The following is an 18919-nucleotide window of genomic DNA, read 5'->3' as shown; positions in this document are numbered from 1 at the left end:
TATGAAGTGATTTCTGGGAAAGACCAAAAAAAAAAAAAAAAAGATACCAACAACAAGAAAACAAAAAAGAGAACAAAGCAGAAGAAAACGGTGTTCATTTTCTTCCTGAGGCTGCCCTTCCTCGATACTGCTACTTGGTTTTACTACCTGCTTTTCTCCCTGGGCTTTCTTGACAAAACATGGTTCCACTACTTTTACCTTCTTCAAAGTGTTTGACAGAGTCGTTTGCTTTCAACATGGAGTTTGAGCAAAATGGACTATTGTTTTAAAATATTCTATCATGTATGCTGTAATATCTCATCCTGGACATGATACAAATGCTATGATAAAAAGAAGAGATGCTTTTAAAGTGATCACCAGAGTTGTGAAATTCATTGGCATGATCCTTCTTTTTTTTAAAAAAAGATTTTATTTATTTATTTGACAGACAGAGATCACAAGTAGGCAGAGAGGCAGGCAGAGAGAGGAGAAAGCAGGCTCCCTGCAGAGCAGAAAGCCCGATGCGGGGCTCGATCCCAGGACCCTGGGATCATGATCTGAGCTGAGGGCAGAGGCTTAACCCACTGAGCCACCCAGGCACCCCGACATGATCCTTCTTTTGAGGGTCATAATTCGTTTAATTTTTTTCTGCTCCAGCTTAACCTTCGCAGTCTTCAGTTGTTATGTGCATTAGACACAGTATTAGCAGTAGTGGCAGTAAAAATACTCCTGTCACCCTTTACAGGTACCATTTTACTAGCAACTCCTTACCACTGTAGCAGCTTTAAACCCTGTTTCCACCCTGTTCATTCCTTTAAATGCCTTTTCCTTAAAACCTTTTCTTAGTTTTTGGTGTTCTATAGCTTTACCACAAAATGTTTAATTGAAGATTTCTCATCTTGCTTGGTATCTGTGCATTTCCTGTATTTCTGGATTTATCATTTCTGTAATATCCTCAGCTGTTTTCTTCTGAAATTTTGACTCTGTCCTTCTGCTGTACTTCCCAGGATTCTTATTTAAACCTCCCGTCTGTTGTTCGTGTCTCTCAAGCTGGCGTTCATCCTCTTCTCCTGCCTCCTTGTGTTGCATTCTGGGGAATGTCTTCACTTCTTGGTGCAGTGTTGTGAAGTCCTTCATTCGGGGCTCATCTACTGCCCCACCATTCTGGTGTGTTTTCTGTTGTGTTTTACGTCTCAGTGATTTTTGGTCCCTGTTTAACTTCCTTCAGTTCCATGTTCACACTTGGCCTGTTGCTTTTGATAGGCTCTTGATCCTTCTTCATTTTTAAACCTCTTTTGTGTTCTTAAACAATTAACATGTAATATTTTCTATTCTGTATCTGATCATTCCAGTGTCTAAAGTCTTCATTTTCCCTCAGTCTTCTGTCTCTCACAGTGGCCTCATTTCTTGCATGCTCTGTGAAGGGATTTTGAGACCAGATTTATTGGAACATAAATGTAATCTCTTTTAATTCTGTTTTTTGGTGTTTTTTGTTTGTTTGTTTGTCTGTCTGTTTTTTCCTGGAGGGTTTGTCTTTCCTTTGCCAGGAGGCTGGGAGTGTTCTTGGTTGGGATCACTTTGGTTCCATTTGAGGGTCCTGGTTTATTAAGGAAATCTCAGGTTCAGTTCCCCCAACTTACCGTGTGGTGGGAACGGGGTCTGGAGGGCACAGGCCTGTAGAGATCCTGCAGTGAAAATGGCATTTGTTCTCTGGCACCCTGATTTGTTTCTCTTGAGCTTGTTGCTTACAGATCAGGTTTTGGCTCACTTGTTTCTGCCACCTCCCTCTTCCTGCTTCCTTTCCTACCATTTTCTAAGTCCTTTGCTAGTTTTCTGATGTCTTCTAAAGCCCAGAAATGTTTTGTGAATTCCATTTGCCATCACTAATTGCAAGTCTCATCCTGCAGCAGGAAGGCCAGAGCCAGACACTGTAATGCTCTGCCTCCCACAGAGGAGATTTTAATACCCTCTCCTCGTGTTCAGAAATTCTAGATTGGAGATGGAGTTATGGATACATTACCATCTACAGAGAATTAGTTGCCTATATAATAGAACAAGTATGCATTATTCTAATCTTCCTAAAACTTCCAATTTGCATAATAAATATGAATGAATAAGGAACCCGCATTACTTTAGTTTATGCAGATGTTCTCTTTCTGTCTCTGGCTTTAGATGGTAGGTTGTCATTTGTATGGTTCATTCTGAAAATTGGGTGACTTCATTCTTATTTTCTACATGTTGGTGCCATATAAAGTGATGATTTATGGAGATTCAGAGGTAAATATTTATCAACATCTAAATAATTGGGGAAGGCTTCCTTTACAAAAGGTAGAATTATTAAGACCTGTTTAATCACAGAAGGGATATCCTGTAAAGCTAGCCCATAAATAAAAAGTGGATCAGAAGAAAGCAGAGAGAGGAGAGAATTTGGAAGGATCACGTGGAGGGACACCTACTGCCTATCCCTGTAAGTCAGGGGCAATCCGGAAGGGAAACCTTGTTAAAGGAGGCAGTAGTGTTTAGATGTAATGAGCTACTGGAAACCTCACAGTGTTCTGGCGAAGCAAGTGGTGTGCAATCAAGTCCGCAGCCCAGTTGAAGTTGTGGCTTCAGGCAGCAAGCGAGCAGGCCTTTCTGTCTGCCTTTATCTCCAGTGGGAGCGACTTGTCCTCCTTGAAGTCAGCCTCCAGACATCTTTTCCTGTCGCTACACATCTGTGCATCACTGAGAATTTCTGCGGTTGCTGCTTCATGGAGATGTTTGTCAGTTTTGGGTTTTGTTTGTTTTGTTTTGTTTTTTACCGAGGTTCACTTGCTAACTTTTCTCTTCTCTTAAAAAAAAATATATTTAATCTAGGGGTGCCTGGGTGGCTCAGTGGGTTAAAGCCTCTGCCTTATGCTCGGCTTGAAGGCATGATCCCAGGGTCCTGGGATTGAGCCCCACATCAGGCTCTCTGTTCAGCAGGGAGCCTGCTTCCCTTCCTCTCTCTCTGCCTGCCTCTCTGCCTATTTGTGATCTCTGTCTGCCAAATAAATAAATAAAATCTTTAAAAAATATATGTGTTTAATCTAGGGGCACCTGGGTGGCTAAGTGGGTGGGTTAAGCCTGTTTCTTCAGCTCAGGTTATGATCTCAGGGTCCTGGGATTGAGTCCTGCATCAGCAGGGAGGCCTCTTCCTCCTCCTCTCTCTCTCTGCCTCTCTGCCTACTTTTGATCTCTCTCTGTCAAATAATTAAGTAAGTAAATAAATCTTTTAAAAATATATATATATAATCTCTTCCAGGAAGAGATTATGCTGAGTGAAAAAAGTCAAGCAGAGAGAGTCAATTATCATATGGTTTCACTTATTTGTGGAGCATTACAAATAGCATGGTGGACAAGGGGAGATGGAGAGAAGGGAGTTGAGGGAAACTGGAAGGGGAGGTGAACATATATGGAGAAGGGAGTTGAGGGAAACTGGAAGGGGAGGTGAACATATATGGAGAAGGGAGTTGAGGGAAACTGGAAGGGGAGGTGAACATATATGAACATATGGACTCTGAAAAATAATCCGAGGGTTTTGAAGGGGTAGGGGGTGGGAGGTTGGGGGAACCAGGTGGTGGGTATTAGAGAGGGCACGGATTGCATGGAGCACTGGGTGTGGTGCAAAAACAATGAATACTGTTACACTGAAAAAAATATATATATATATATATTTCATCTCTTATTACCATGTATTTCAAATGGTAGTGAGGGATGATGGTGTGGGACCCCATGAAGTGAATTTACACTGCCATCTTGACCACAATATAAGTGTCGTACACAGCCGTCCTGTGTCCCCTTTCGTTCTGAAATGGATTCTCTCTTCCCAGCTGTTATCAATAGAAGACAGGGGTCTTTGTTCTTGTAGGTGACTTGTCCAAGATCGCACAACTTTCGAGGTTTAACCTTTGGTCTGATTGTAGGACCCATTTTCTTTAACTCAGTGCCATGCAACCTACCATGTAGGACTCTCAATACTCTCCTGCTTTTGAAGCTGTACTCCACAGGCCACGTCTACCAGTGCATATCTATTTTTGTCTAGTTCACTCATTTATTGCACACATTTACTGGATGCCAGCTATGTGTTTCAGGCACCTTTCTAGGTGCTGGAGATATGGCAGTGGGCAAGTCAAACACAACCCCCTGCCCTCATTGAGCATGTTCCATTTCCTACTACTGGAAGCATCCACCAGGAACAATGGACTTATGCCAGAAGTCCAGCAATGATATGAGTTCCAGAAATTTCTGAATGGTTCTTTGTGGAAGTGATGATTTGGCGGCAGCCCTCAAGGTAGCTACCTGCACAGGCAAAAAAAAAAAAAAAAAAAAAAAGGAGGGCTGGTGTAGAAATGCCTGATGAATGGGCTTCAAGGTCAAATAACTGAGCCAGGTCTTTAAGGTCTTATTTAGCTCTGAGATTTTTCAAGAACTTTCCATGATACATAAGCATATTATAGAAAAAACCCTATTCAAAGCACACTGTAAATTTGGAGGATGATTGTCTTTGCATTATTTTTGTGATTAAATGACAGTTGATGATACAGGCACTGTTGTAAGTCACTTATCCCTGTGCAAACACTTTGTGGTAAATTCTTTTCTCATCCTTATTTTTCAGAGGTAGAGACTGATGCAAAGGGAGAAGTTTGGTGGTTCTCCACTGGCCACAGCTAAGCAAGCAAAAAGCAAAAAGCAGAGCCTGCATTGGAACCAGGCACTGTAGCTCCAGACCCCAACTCTTCACCCTTGGGCTTCTTGCAGCACGCCTGATTTCTTGTCACTAAGAACTTGGTGCAGGAGTTTAACGGTACCTTTAACTTCTAGTTTTTCTTTCTCAGAACTGAATCTGCATTGCAGTGCATCTCTGCATAAACAGGTGTTTAATTTTGTCACCTTTAATTTCATTTTTAGATAAGATCTGAAGGAGTCAATCTGTTTCTTCTGTGGCTTCAAGCACTTCAGACAAACTTTGCAGAAGAGCAGGTGCTGATTTTTGCTTGCCTCGTGCCTGGTTTCCCAGCGATCATGTCATCCTTAGGGACCTGCATGGTGGAGACACTCATCAGTCCTAGCCCTGGTGTGGCGGATGGTGAGGAACATTTTAGCCAGCCTTACAGGTTGAAATGACTCTGGAAGTTCTCTTGAGGGATTCCTCAGCTTGTCATGATCCTGAATAGAACCCTTTATTTTGTAGATGGGTTTGGAGGAGGAATTATCCCCTGCTCTTGTTCACAGTAATGTCTTACAGACATTAGAATAGAAAGAATCAGAGCCTTTTTTATATGCAGTGAAGATGGGAGACATTTACTGAAGTGGTGGAAACAGAAATGGAAGGGAGGACTCAGATGTTGGAAACAACAGGAAGTGGAGACACATCATGTATCTGGAGTGTTTTCTTGGCTGTGAATGAAATTTAAATCTGCCATCCAAAACTACTGTTTATTGTCCTCAGCATGATTGTTTCACGAGTGGACATTCATCTGCTCACCCAGCCCTGTATTTTCATGCCGCATTCATGGAAAGACAGTAGCTGCTTCCTGGGAAAGTCATGGCAACCATCTGTGTCCCATGAGTTTTTAAGGAACTTGCCAGTTAGGGCCAATGATTGATTAATGCACATCACTTTATTGCCCAAAGACAGGTATTTGATCCTTAGGCTGACCGAAGCAGAATTTGGCAGAGAGAAGAATAGTTTAGAGGGAGAGGTGGCTTCATGGGAGTTTGTACCGTATTTCCAACCCCTTGATGCTCGCTGGCCTGGAGTGTAGCGTGAGCAGGTTCCAAAGGAGGGGCAGATGTATTTTAATGAAGGCCATTTTTTAAAAACCCTTTGAACGTTGGTGAAAGAACTCCTTTTTTTCCCCACTCTGGAGCAAAGATATATCCACAAGAATCACTCCACTCTTGCCGGCCATATCAGGGGAAAGGATCGCTGAGGACCAAACATGCTTTTTCCTTCAAGTACTATTGAACTGTATGGTTATTCAGGTAAAAGCAAAATCTTGGATAATTCAGGAATGGTCTTTCTCTTGATAGGAAAGAGGAAACATTGCTTATTTTCTCCCAGCTCATCCATATTTTGTATGTTTGCGTGTTTGTTTTTTGAGTTGACTCTTTATGATATTTCACTAGAACTTGAATATGTGCTATATCACATCAGCAAAGACCTGGCATACATAATATTTTGTGTGAGAGTGTATGTCAAGCAAACATTTCAGTTCTCCCATCGGCTTTTATATTACCATATTCACACAGAACACTTCACTTCTAACACTGTGGCTGAGGCTGTGGATTTTTCCCTCACCAGGCAACTCTGCAACACCAGCTGGGTGTCCTGTAGTTTTACTCAGCTTTGACACTGTCTGCCTTGATATGGCATCTGATCCCACAGGTTAAGGGCTCAGTCCCGTGAGACTGTTCCATCACATTCAGGTGCCAGTCATAAGTAGGAGGAGCCCAGGTTACCCACAACTTCTCTACAACTTGGCTACAAATCAGAGGTTCCTTCAACAACTCCTCCGGTTCAACTGAGTGGCTCGCAGAACACTGGGAAACATTTGTTTTCATTTGCAATTTATGAAAGATATGATAAAGGATACAGATGAACAGTCAGATGCAGAGACACAAAGGGCACAGTCTGTGAGGGTCCCAAGCACAGGAATGTCTATTCCTGTGGAGCTGGGTTTTATCCCCCTCCTGGTACCTGGATATGTTTACTTACCTGGAAGTTTCCTGAAACCCCTGCTATGAGGATTTTTTTTAAAAGATTTTATTTATTTATCAAAGAGAGAGAGGGGGAGAGAGCGAGCACAGGCAGACAGAATGGCAGGCAGAGGGAGAAGCAGGCTCCCTGCTGAGCAAGGAGCCCGATGTGGGACTCGATCCCAGGACGCTGGGATCATGACCTGAGCCGAAGGCAGCTGCTTAACCAACTGAGCCACCCAGGCGTCCCTGCTATGAGGATTTTTATGGAGGCTTCCTTACATAGATGTGCTCTGCTTTTAGCCCCCTCCCCTCTCTGGGGGAATGTAGGGGTTGGGGTGGGGGTGCCGAAGATTCTAAATTCTAATCATGGTGTGGTCTTCCTGGTGATGTGTCCCCACTGAGGAGCCATCTCGGAGCCCACCCAGAGTTGTGTTATTAGAACAAAATATTAAACTCAAAATGGATGGAAGACCTCAATGTAAGATAGGAATTCTTGCCAGTTTTCTTAAGGTGATTCTTTCTCTCTGCTATCCCTCAAGATTCTGTCCTTGCCTCCCTTCCTGACTGCACTGTCCTATTGGGCAATCTTGCCTATTGGGCAGGTGGAATGGACCAGTAGGGTCAAAATGCACAGCTTCTAGAAGGCAAAGGGATACTCCAGTCTGCTCTCAGGACTTTGGAGTCTTTGTGTTTTTGGTGCTGGTGAAAGGAAATGAGAGAGGAGAGCAGACAAGAAAGAATGCTAAGTCATTAGAGAGAACTGGTAGGATAAAATACAGGCATGATGAGTAGAATGAGTTTAAAAACATGATACCATTGGGTGATTTTTTTAATACTCAGTAAGAATATTTTTAACAAAGTGAACCATTTAGTTTTGAAATATTCATTCTTAGCATAATTTGAGTTTTAAGATAGGATTACATTACATGATTGTCAACATTATTTGTCACCATGACTTTTTTTTAATTTCAGATAGGAATTTTAATAAGATAGCATTTTATTTCAGTAGACATTTAAGTTAAAATTTAAATGTATATATGTTCTTTCCCACATATTATCCAAAGGCTACAAATTAGAGTGGAAGAAAAAGGAGAATCAAGATACTTGTTTTAAAGTTCTTTTTACACTGTTTTGAAAATATTGTCTTCCTCATTTATTTCCATCATTTACCATGTTAGCAAAATCTACAAACTTGTACTTGGTAAGTACTGATTGGGCTGGGTATAGAGGATGTCCACAGGGAAGCTGCCATTCTCTTTCAAAGTGACCTTTGTTTATTTTTAAGCAAAATAGTCACTTTATTCTTATATTTAATGGTAACTTTATTGTAAGAGGTTTAAAGTTTCCTAATAAATGATTTTACCTATTTGTACAAACTATTTATTTGTACCTCAGGAAGACTGTGGCTCCTAAAATAATTCAACATGTGTCATGATTCTTCTTGGTATAATTATATTTAAAATTAAGTTTTAAAATTTTAATTTTTAATTGAAACTGTTTATTGAAGGCAGTGTTTATTTTCTCATGCAAAGATGTTGAAATAAACATTCTCATTGAAGTCTTCTCTTAACGGTGTTGAGGTATGGTGACCCCAGACCCCAGACCTTGCCCAGTGGTGAGGCAGACCATCCCAGGCCATGCAACTGCCCAGAGTAGCCCTTCCTTATATCCTGGATCTTTCATCCACTACATGCTACTTACAGCTTCTTATGGAGGGGCCAATATTTGGGCAACTGTGCAACCTAAGGGCAGTAAGCTCCAGAAAGGAAGGAAACATGAGGGAATTTCTAGTTTCACTGCTCAGGGTTTTTTGGGTTTTTGTTTGTTTGTTTGTTTGTTTTCCCCTGTGAAAAATGAAGGCTCACAGGACATAAGTATCCCTTTGATTGGTGCTGGGGTGGGGAAGCAAATTTTCTTCTCCCTATTATTGGAAAGCAGGCAAAATTAGTTAAAGTGAATAATCAGAAACAATTTGGGAGGGAAAGAGATCACAACAGGCATTAATCCATGTGGTGAATGTGGACTACTAATTCTGTTGTCTTTGGGTGTTTACTTACATACACACAAATGTGCATGCTTGGATCAGGGGAAAGCAGCAAAAACTTGATGCCTTTTGAAATATGTAGAAGTACTAACCTTTAGAGGTACCGGGCTGTGTATTTGTTAGCTATCTGTATATGGGTATTTTTTTCAGAACTTGATTCTGATTTGATAAATAGTCTATATTCACTGTGGAAAACATAGTATACTTTAATATATTGAATTAAAGTTCTTTATTGAGAACTTGTCTGCCTCATGCAAGTGCCTCCAGGTATATAAAAGGTGGGAGGTCGGGGTACCAGGTGGTGGGTAATATAGAGGGCATGGATTGCATGGAGCACTGGATGTGGTACAAAAACAATGAATACTGTTATGCTGAAAATAAAAAAAAAAAGAAAGTAAGAGAGCTGGACATACAGCAAGTAGTAGCTCAAGTCCAATACCATGTAACTTTTTGTATTGATTATGAAATTTTAAAGGAGAAAGGGACTTTTTTTATTATTCTATTTCTTTTCAGTGTTCCAGAATTCATTGTTTATGCACCACACCCAGTGCTTCATGCAATATGTGCCCTCCATAATACCCATCACCAGGCTCACCCAACCCCCTACCTGCCTCCCTTCTAAAGCCCTCAGTTTGCTTCTCAGTGTCCACAGTCTCTCATTGTTTGTCTCCCCCACCAATTTCCCTCAACTCACTTCTCCCCTCCATCTCCCAATGTCCTCTGTGTTATTCCTTATGCTCCAGAAGTAAGAAACCATATGATAATTGACTCTGTTTGACTTATTTCACTCAGCATAATCTCTTCCAGACCAGTTCATGTTGATACAAAAGTTGGGTATTCATTCTTTCTGATGGAGGCATAATAATCCATATTGTATATGGACCACATCTTTATCCATTCATCCATTGAAGGGCATCTTGGTTATTTCCACACTTTAGTGACTTTGGCCATTGCTGCTATGAACATTGGTGTACAGATGGCCCTTCTTTTCACTACATCTGTATCTTCTTGGTATATACCAAGTGCAGTTGCAGGGTCATAGGGCAGCTCCATTTTAATTTTTTTGAGGAATTTCCACACTGTTTCCCAATGTGGCTGCACCAAGAAAGGGACTTGTTATTAACTCTGTGGAGCTGGTCAAGTCAAAATTCAAAGATGAATTTTTTCAGACATAAAGTAGTTTATACTGATTCTATTCTTCAGATTCATCTACAAGGAAAAGGCTATAAAACTAAAGTCTCATGGATTTCATTAGGGTAGTATTGGATGTTAAAGTACCTGAAATGATGAAGAATGTCTGTACATTCTTCTAGATTTGTTTCAGTCCTAAAATATTAAATTAGTTATGATGTATGTGAAAATATCCTTACTATTAGAATTGCTTATCCTTTCTCAAATTTTCTAGTGGCTTAGTACTTAGTACTTCCACCGCTGTATGCCATAGCTATAATAAGCAAGCAGTAACAGGAGTCACCATCCCACCTTTGTCAGGTCACAAGGCAGAATCAGAAACAAGTCTACCAAAAAATGTCATCCCTAATAATTTCTGGTACTTTAATTTTAAAGTTTTAGTTGATATTCATCCAATCAAATATATAGCTGAGGTATATGTTTGTGAGAAATTGAACTGTTTAGGGTGGTGGCTTACACTCACTCCCCTAATCATGTATTCTGTTTCCTTCCAGACATCCCCCATTTGAGACCAGCGCCAGTGTATGTACATTACTACAACTCAAGACAATGAAAACATTTATAGTATAAAAATTCCATACATGGCAATTCACATTGTTTTTATTAAATGGATTATAAATTTCTTTTTGGAAAAAAGTATCTAGCTATAATCCAAAACACTCAAAATCGAGTTGCTGTACTGCCCCAAATCATACAGGTATGTCATTCCTCTTTTTCTTATATTTTACATAGGTAAAAATACACTAACACATACCAAAGTAATTGACTCATAGGGGTTTTGGTTCCTAAAGGATGCTGGTTCTAGGGATTATGTTTATGGGTGGGCTCTCTCTCTGTTGCTGAGGTGTCAGAGGGACTTCTGAGATAGCACTTGCCATGCCCTGCTGACATTGCCATGACAAAGTGATCTTGGGGGCCAGGGAGATGTTCTGAAAACATGATGTTGTGTGCAGTCTCCTGGACCCTCTCATTTTCCTTCCTTTGCTCAAGAGCCAGTGACATCAGAGCATAAGACCAGGGGCCTGTGTTGCCTTCACCCATCCCCAGCACCAGGCAGGCCCTCCATAATCATGTAGGTGGGCTGTGGGAAGGACCTAATTGACTGCCAAGTGCCTCTTGGCATCTCAGAGGGAGCAGTGGAAGAGATCTCAGGATTTTGAGGTGCCATGATGGAATGCCTGGAAGAAAAGGCAGACTCTCTTTAGAAGGCTTTCAGTGAAGACCTCTTTCTGTATGGGGCCCATGGTATACCTTCCCTCTCTTGTGGTCCTTGGTCATAGAGAAATGGGCTTTCCCAGCAGGTTGAGTTTCTTAGACACTTTGTGCTGTGCAAGGAAGGACAACTTGGGGAGGTTTGAGAGGGGCTGCTTCATGGCAGGGGCCTGCTTTTATGCACAAAGCATGGTCCCCTTAGAGTAGCTTCGCTGATGCCCCAGAGTTCCCAAAAGTGTGACTAGGCCTGAGCTGCAAGAGTTCACACACCTGAGTGGCAGGTAGCATCTTGGTGGAGGAGCACCAAACTGAGGTCCAGAGCACGTGTCCTCATTGATTAAGAACTGACTACAGAGCTAGACAAACTTCTTGTCAAGAAGTCTGAGGGGGATACAGTTACAGTAAAGAGCAGCAAAATACTTACTGAAGATTTTGAAAGGGAGCTTTGGGGTACGTGGATGGCTCAGTTGGTTAAATGTCTGCCAGAGATCAAACCCTGTGGTGGGGGGTGGGGAGTCCCTGCTAAGTGAGGAGTCTGCTTCTCCCTCTCCCTTTCCCTCTGCCACTCTCCCTGTCTGTGCTCACTTTCTATCTGTCTCTCTGTGTCAAATAAATTGTATAAATCTTTTAAAACATAAAAATACAAGAAAGATTTGAAACTTAAATTCACTAGTTGTAACATGTAATAGGAACCCTGTAAACAGTAATGATCACTGCTGAGAACAAAATTGATTTTTTTAAAGATTTTATTTATTTGGCAGAGAGAGAGATCCCAAGTAAGCAGAAAGGCAAGCAGAGAGAGAGGAGGAAGCAGGCTCCCCACCGAGCAGTGAGCCCAATGCAGGACTCGATCCCAGGACCCTGAGATCATGACCTGAGCTGAAGGCAGTGGCTTAACCCACTGAGCCACCCAGGTGCCCCACAAAATTGATTTTCCAAAGGAATATCCCAGAACACTGAGGAAAATTTCAAAGAGATGGAAATGAGAAACGAATAAGTAAGATCTGAGGTCAGGTCCAAATCTACCTTGCAAGTACCCTGAGGACAAAAGGAGAAAATAACAGAAGTTATAACTGAACTAATGCAGCATTTACTTGAGCTGAAAAACAGTCATGCCTTCAGTTCATAAAGCCTTCAAGTCCCAGGGAGAATTAGCTGAACAGACTCAAACCAAAACAGACGTAAACCTATTTGACTTTCAGGGACTAAGAAAAAATTGTCAGAGTTCCAAACAGAAACCACCAGTTCCTTCTAGAAAATGAGACAGAGTATCATTGAATATTGACTTTAAGCTCTATCCCTCAGAGCTGAAAGAACTCTCTTTCTTGGGATGCCTGGGTGGCTCAGTTGGTTAAGCAGCTGCCTTCGGCTCAGGTCATGATCCCAGCGTCCTGGGATCGAGTCCCACATCGGGCTCTTTGCTCCCCAGAGAGCCTGCTTCTCCCTCTGAATCTGCCTTCCACTCTGTCTGCCTATGCTCGCTCTCGCTCACTCTGTCTCTGACAAATAAATAAATAAAATCTTTAAAAAAAAAAAAGAACTCTCTTTCTTAGAACTCTTGCTTCCTATCTCATATGTAAGCAGATGTCAGATTGATTAACCTTGTAAATTGGTTTAAGTTCTAACTCTACAAACAAAATGATAAAGAATTTGGAGACAATCTAGGGGCATGTAAAAATTTGGGAAGTGGTAGACTACCTTAGGTAGAGATAAGACCCACAGACCATAGAAGAAATGACATGCCACTTTATTTTAAAAATTTGAGGGACGCCTGGAAAAGATTTGTATATCAAAAAAGAGTAAAGCTGCATGTGGGCAACAGGCTGTGAAAAGCATCTGTAACATCAGCTGTTCAAGGAGTTCATGTCTCTGACGTGCCTACAAATTGAGAAGAAGACAAACAGTCCGATTGAAAAACAGACCAAATGAGAGGAAGGAGAAGTTCATGGAAAAGGAAACAGAAATGACCCTGGATTTCATAGTGAGCCAGGGAACACCATTAGTTCTGGACCATGTTGAGACACCTTTAGTCACTCACCCTGTAGACAAAAACTAAAAATCATCAGGTAGACAAAAATTTGCATGAAATCATATATAAGAAACTCAGCTCCACTCTTTGCTAAATTTTACAGTCTATTTTGTGTGATTGTTAAGTCAATTCAAAACAATCTGTTTAGAGACTCTGACTGTTCCCTACTTGGTTACAAATTTTCAGGGAACCATCACTGTATTTATTGAGAATAATTTCCTCATTCTTGAAAAATACATTTGAGTGATGAAAAATAGCAAGAATAATGGAATAGCCACAAATTCAAGGTTCTAGTTTTCCCCCCGCCCTTAGTGGGAAAGGAAACTTTTCACACATGTGACTCATCTACTTTTATTATCTGGATTTCTTAGTTTCCGTAAAGTCTGACCTCCTGAATCAGTTTGGATGGTTGTCTCATCCTAACTCAAACTGTCTTAAAGATTAAAAAAAAAAAAAACAACCTTCAATCTCATGAAGAAGCAGCTCATGGCAGTGCTTGCAGAGAATGTGTTTTATTCACACTGTCTCCATGATTTTCTCCATTTTTCCCTACTGTGCCCTTTCCCTCTGGCCAGTTTGTCTTCCACCCCCTGCTGACTGTGTGATGGCTGCCCGCAGTGGGGGCACTGCTTTTCTTGTTCACATTCAGAGACAACCCAGATATTTCTGTAAAGCCCTTCCCGTTTGTGTGTGTGGGACAACCTAGGTTACTGTCTCTCATAGAACAGTAACAAGGCACTGACTGTCATGCAGCTGGCTGTGTGAATGGCCCAGGAGGAACATGACTGGCTTCCATGACAGACCCCTTCCCTGTAGTGTGGATGGGGCCAGCTTCCTGTGAGTCACCTGGGCTGCAGTGGAGGAGGCACACAGTGCACTGGGGTTCAGGGAGGGGGAGGGAGGAAGGATGCTGGCAGTCAACTCTCCAGATTCAGTACTACCACACCCTGAAGATAGTCCTACCTAGAAATGGTCCCTGCCATTGTACAGACTCAATATGTCTCAGTGAGTTCTTCTAGTAGTTTTTAGTGCCACTGTAGCAAATGACAAATTCTCAGTGGCTTGAAACAACACAAATTGATTATCTTGCAGTTCTGGAGGTCAGAAGTTCAAAAATCAGTCTCAGTGTGGTAAAATCGGGGTGTTAGCAGCCTGTGTTCCTTCTGGAGGCTCTAGAGGAGAATCCACTTTCTTGCCTTGTCCTGCTTCTAAAGCTGCCTGCTTTCCCTGACTTGTGGCCCTTCATTGCACCACCTTTTATCCCTCTGTTTCCAACTTCACATTGCCTTCTGATTCTGATCCTCCTGTCTCCTTATGGATCCTCATGATTACATTGGGATCACCAAGGTAATCCAGGATAATCTCTCCCCCCTCACACATTAATTTAATCATGCTTGCTAAATCCCATTTGCCAGGTAAGGTAAAGTACTCAGCTTCTTGGGCTCAGGATATGGTCATCTTTGGGGCAGTCGCTATTCAGCTGGTCAGTTTTGCCTCCTGTGCTCCCTTTTATGCCTCACACCTCATCTCACATGTGTCTGCTGTGTTCCTCTCTTCATCTGCATTGCAAATGAGAAATGCAGCAATTTAAACCATTGAATATTAGATTTTGGAGATAGTTGCAGGAATAAAAGCACATATAATTTTATTTGTGTCCTAAAAGTTTTTGTTTGGAATTTTAAATTTTATCTAATTGTCCCTAGGTAAATTAAATATGATTCAATCAGTTGATCTGAAAAATCTTTTCAAAGAGTATACCGCTGTTGTAAAGGCCCTTCAAAACAGTATTTTGAGTGCTGTTTCCAAATGAAGTTTACACTTTCACCCTTATCACTGTATTAAAGGTCATGTTGGAGGGTTTTGTGTGTGTGTGCTTTTATCCAAAGTGAACTTGCTTCTCTATCTAAAACTAATACCTCTAACAGTATTTTTCACCAGGGAGGAGAGGAATTAGTGTATCTTCTAGACTAAGTTTTCTTTCCACGTGAAGAATCTGTTAGGACTAATACTCATGGGAGAAGGAAAAGACAGTAGCTCTTACACCCCATATACTATGTTGACAACAACAGTATAAGCCTGACCAAAGCTGTACATCTTGGTGCATCATTTCAGCTGAAACGTGTTCAGTGAAGTATGATTTATTCCTTAGTAATTCATTTTTGTGTGAGATAAAAGTACATCAACAGAAATTAGGGAAAGCAGAGTGGTAATTTTAAAATTTCATCATTGACTGTTTTTTTTACCAGTTCTATAAGCACATTAATTGATATTAAAACCCATAAAAGCTCATTTGGGAATGAAAAAGAAAGTTTGATGTGGTATTGATTTTTTAATGATATTTGTATTTATTTGTATGATTACGCTTAGTTACACTTTGATTGAGTCCGAATGTGCCCTTCAACAATAATCCATGGGCTCTGGGTTTCCTGAAGTTGTATGTCATGGGGTGAACAGTTAGAAAAAGTGAATACCACCAATTGACAACCCTATGGGGGTTTATATATTACACAAACACATTTGTTTGTTGACTGCCACTCCAGTACTTTCTGTGTCCTAGAGCTCCACCCACGTGGTGCAGGCTGCCCCCATCTGTGCTGGAGAATCATGACGGGGCATTCAGTGGCCTTAGGCATCCCCAGAGAGCTGCAGTTGCATCCTCTCATTTCCCACCTAGTTTGTGGGCATCCCCCTTTAGCTTGACCCTGACAGTGGACAGGTCTCAGTATGAGCTGTCTGTGGGAAGAAACAAGATGTTGGGGGGCAGCGGTAGTTGTTGATGGGAAGTTTTAAGTGTCAGGTTGTATCTTGCAATTTTCTGAACCCTGGCAGTGCAGGCCTGGGCCAACCTGGTATGTCTGTTTCACCAACCAAATCTTCCTCATGTGCCCAAGAAGTGAAACCATATTTGCATTTGCCACCAGAATCAACTAATACTAAATAATAGTTGAGAATTCCAGCTTGATTATAGTGAGTGGAAAATGGACCTCTCTCTGGTTAATTCTTACATATGATTTTACTGTTCATCTTCATAAAAGGGATAAGAAATGAGGAAACGTGGATTATCAGTTTGTTTTCACTCTCATCACTCACTGCAGTTATAATTTTCAAAATACCAAGATGTTTTTCAAAAGTAGTTGTTTTTTTGTTTTTTGTTTTTTTGTTTTGTTTTGTTTTGTTTTTGTGGAGGGAGTAGGGACTAAGACTAAGGAAAGCATTGTTCTATCAAGAGAAGTCGTTTTCAATTTATGGTATGATGGGAAATCCATCTCGTATGTCCTATTTGGATAACAGAGCTCACTTTTAATTTTTTTAAACTTCCTTTGATTTTTTAATTGAATTATAACTGACCCACAATGTTGCATTCGTTTCAGATATAAAACAACAAGATTTGACAAGTCTGTATGTTATGCTGTGCTCGCCGTACTGTACCACCAACCATATTCCCTATGCTGTGCCTTTCGTCCTGCAACTTATTAATTTTGTAACTGGAAGCCTGTTATCTCCCACTGTATTTCACGCATTTTGCCTGTCCACCCGCTGCCTCCTCTTTGGAAACGATCAATTTGTTCTCTGTAGTTATGGGTCTCTTTCTGTTTTTCTGTGTGTTCAGAGAACTTTTTAAGATAACTTGGTGCCTTTAAACATATTCCTTGATTTACATTAGTTTGGATACGTATTTGCCATGTTACCCAATTAGTTATGTAATGACTTCAAAATTTGGGGGCTTAAAACAACCCTTTTGTCATATTACATATGTTTTGGGGGTCAGAAATTAGGGCAGGATCTCATGGGGCAATTTTTATGCTTAATACGGCATTAACTGAGGTCAGTGGGTGGTGGCCTTCAGCAGGCGGCTGCTTGGTCTAGAGGATTCAGGATGACTTTATGCACATGCCTGTCACTTTGATGGGTACAGTTGGGAGATGAGGCTCAGATGGCCCTCCACTTCCGTGCAGTCTTTGTAACAAGGTTGTTGGACTTATTTCCTGTCCACTCAGAGCTCCAATAGCAAATGTTTCAAGAGAGGGGTTCCTTTTGGACTTGGGCCTGAAACTGACACGTTTATTTCACTGTTTAACACAGTCACATAGCCCATGTGAATCAAAGGGAATGGGGAGTCATAGGATTTGTGATCATTTTTTAACGTGCTACATATGTTCATATGTGCATTTTTTCCCATTTCTCTGACCTGTGGGAAAATGGAAGTTATTGATCAAAGAGTCACAGGTTATCAAGCTGTATGAGAGACTTCAGACTTAATCCAACCTCCATACTTTATAGATTAAAGAATATATATGTAGGTGCACATGTACATCTCCATATCAGTTATTATATATACACTTGTATATCACTAAAAATGGTATCTGTGGATTAGCCAATTCTTCTATCTTCATAGGAATGAAAAGGACTCGTCATTCCCCGGCAAATCTGAAGAAAGAAGCCAGAGCAAGAGTAAGGGAGAAAGAGAGTGAGAGGAGCATCTGATGGGATAGGATTTCTTACAAAAGGACTCCTGAAGTGACCAGAGAAAACAGACCAACAGAAAAGGGCAGACTTTGACCAAGCGGTGCTCAACGACGTGAATATCCACATGGAACAGAAGAGGTTTTAACGCTATTCCCTACTGATGTAGCCTACATACTAAAGAGGACATCAGAAGTTTTCTGGAAGATACCATAGAAAACCATTTTGAGGACCTGGGGGCGGTGGCAGAGATGAGTTGAACAGAACACCAAAAACAGGAAGCCCAAGAAAGCTTGGGTGCCGCTTCCAGATGGCGACGAGAGAAGAATTAGGCACAAACCAGTCAGCTGGAAAAGACTGGGAGCAGGGGACAACAGTCAAAAAGGACATCTGCCAAGAGCAACTCTTTGACAGTCTCACTTTTATTGGATAGAAAACAATAGCCAATAGAAGGATTGAGGAAGGTCAAATGTTAATCCCATCTTGCTGACAAGCAAGAAGGAGGATAAAGTTTATAGTTAAACAAGCACATTGAAAGAACTCTTCTAACTAACAACAGGCACTTCTGGGAAGAGAAAGGCTCTATGGCGGATAAGGGAGGCAGGCGGTTTTCATTCCACCCTGAGCTAACCTGTCGTTCCCGGGTGCTCCGCTTTCCTGAAGCAGGCAGCATTCCGCCCTGGGCCGGCCGGGCTTCCAGCCAGCGCAGCTTCTGTGAGGGGGCTGCATTCCGCCATGAGCGAGCGAGGTATCCCCCGCTGCCCAGCTTCTGTGAAGGGGCGGTGTTCCGCCCTGAGCAAGCTGGGCATCCCCAACTATAAGTGCTACCATTTTACTTAAAACTGTGAAATTTGGTCAGATTTAAATTTCAATTTATGTTAAAACATTCTGTAAACTGTGTTAAACTTTGACATTTGTTCCCTCTGTTCAGTGAATAACACTATATCATATTCTGAAAAATACGCTAATTTTCATTTTGAAAAATATCCCTTTTTCCTCTTATGGTAATTATTAATATGAATTAATAGTAGAATTTGATATGGTTCCATATGCCCATAAATACTTTATTGTATATTATCAAATTTAATAATGAATATAATGTACTTCTTTGGACAATTTTTAAAGACCAGTCTACTCTTAAAACAAAAAAATGGAGACGCACTTCTTTAGTTCACACAAATTTCATTTTATTATATATAACCTCAGATAAATTTAAACAAATCATAATTTATTAAAATTATGTCTACTTAAAAATCTCATAGAAGAGTAAAACCATC

Source organism: Mustela nivalis, assembly GCF_964662115.1.
Source record: "Mustela nivalis genome assembly, contig: HAP1_SCAFFOLD_165, whole genome shotgun sequence".
In the NCBI taxonomy this organism is placed as follows: domain Eukaryota; kingdom Metazoa; phylum Chordata; class Mammalia; order Carnivora; family Mustelidae; genus Mustela; species Mustela nivalis.
Note: the sequence above shows the minus strand (reverse complement) of the source record.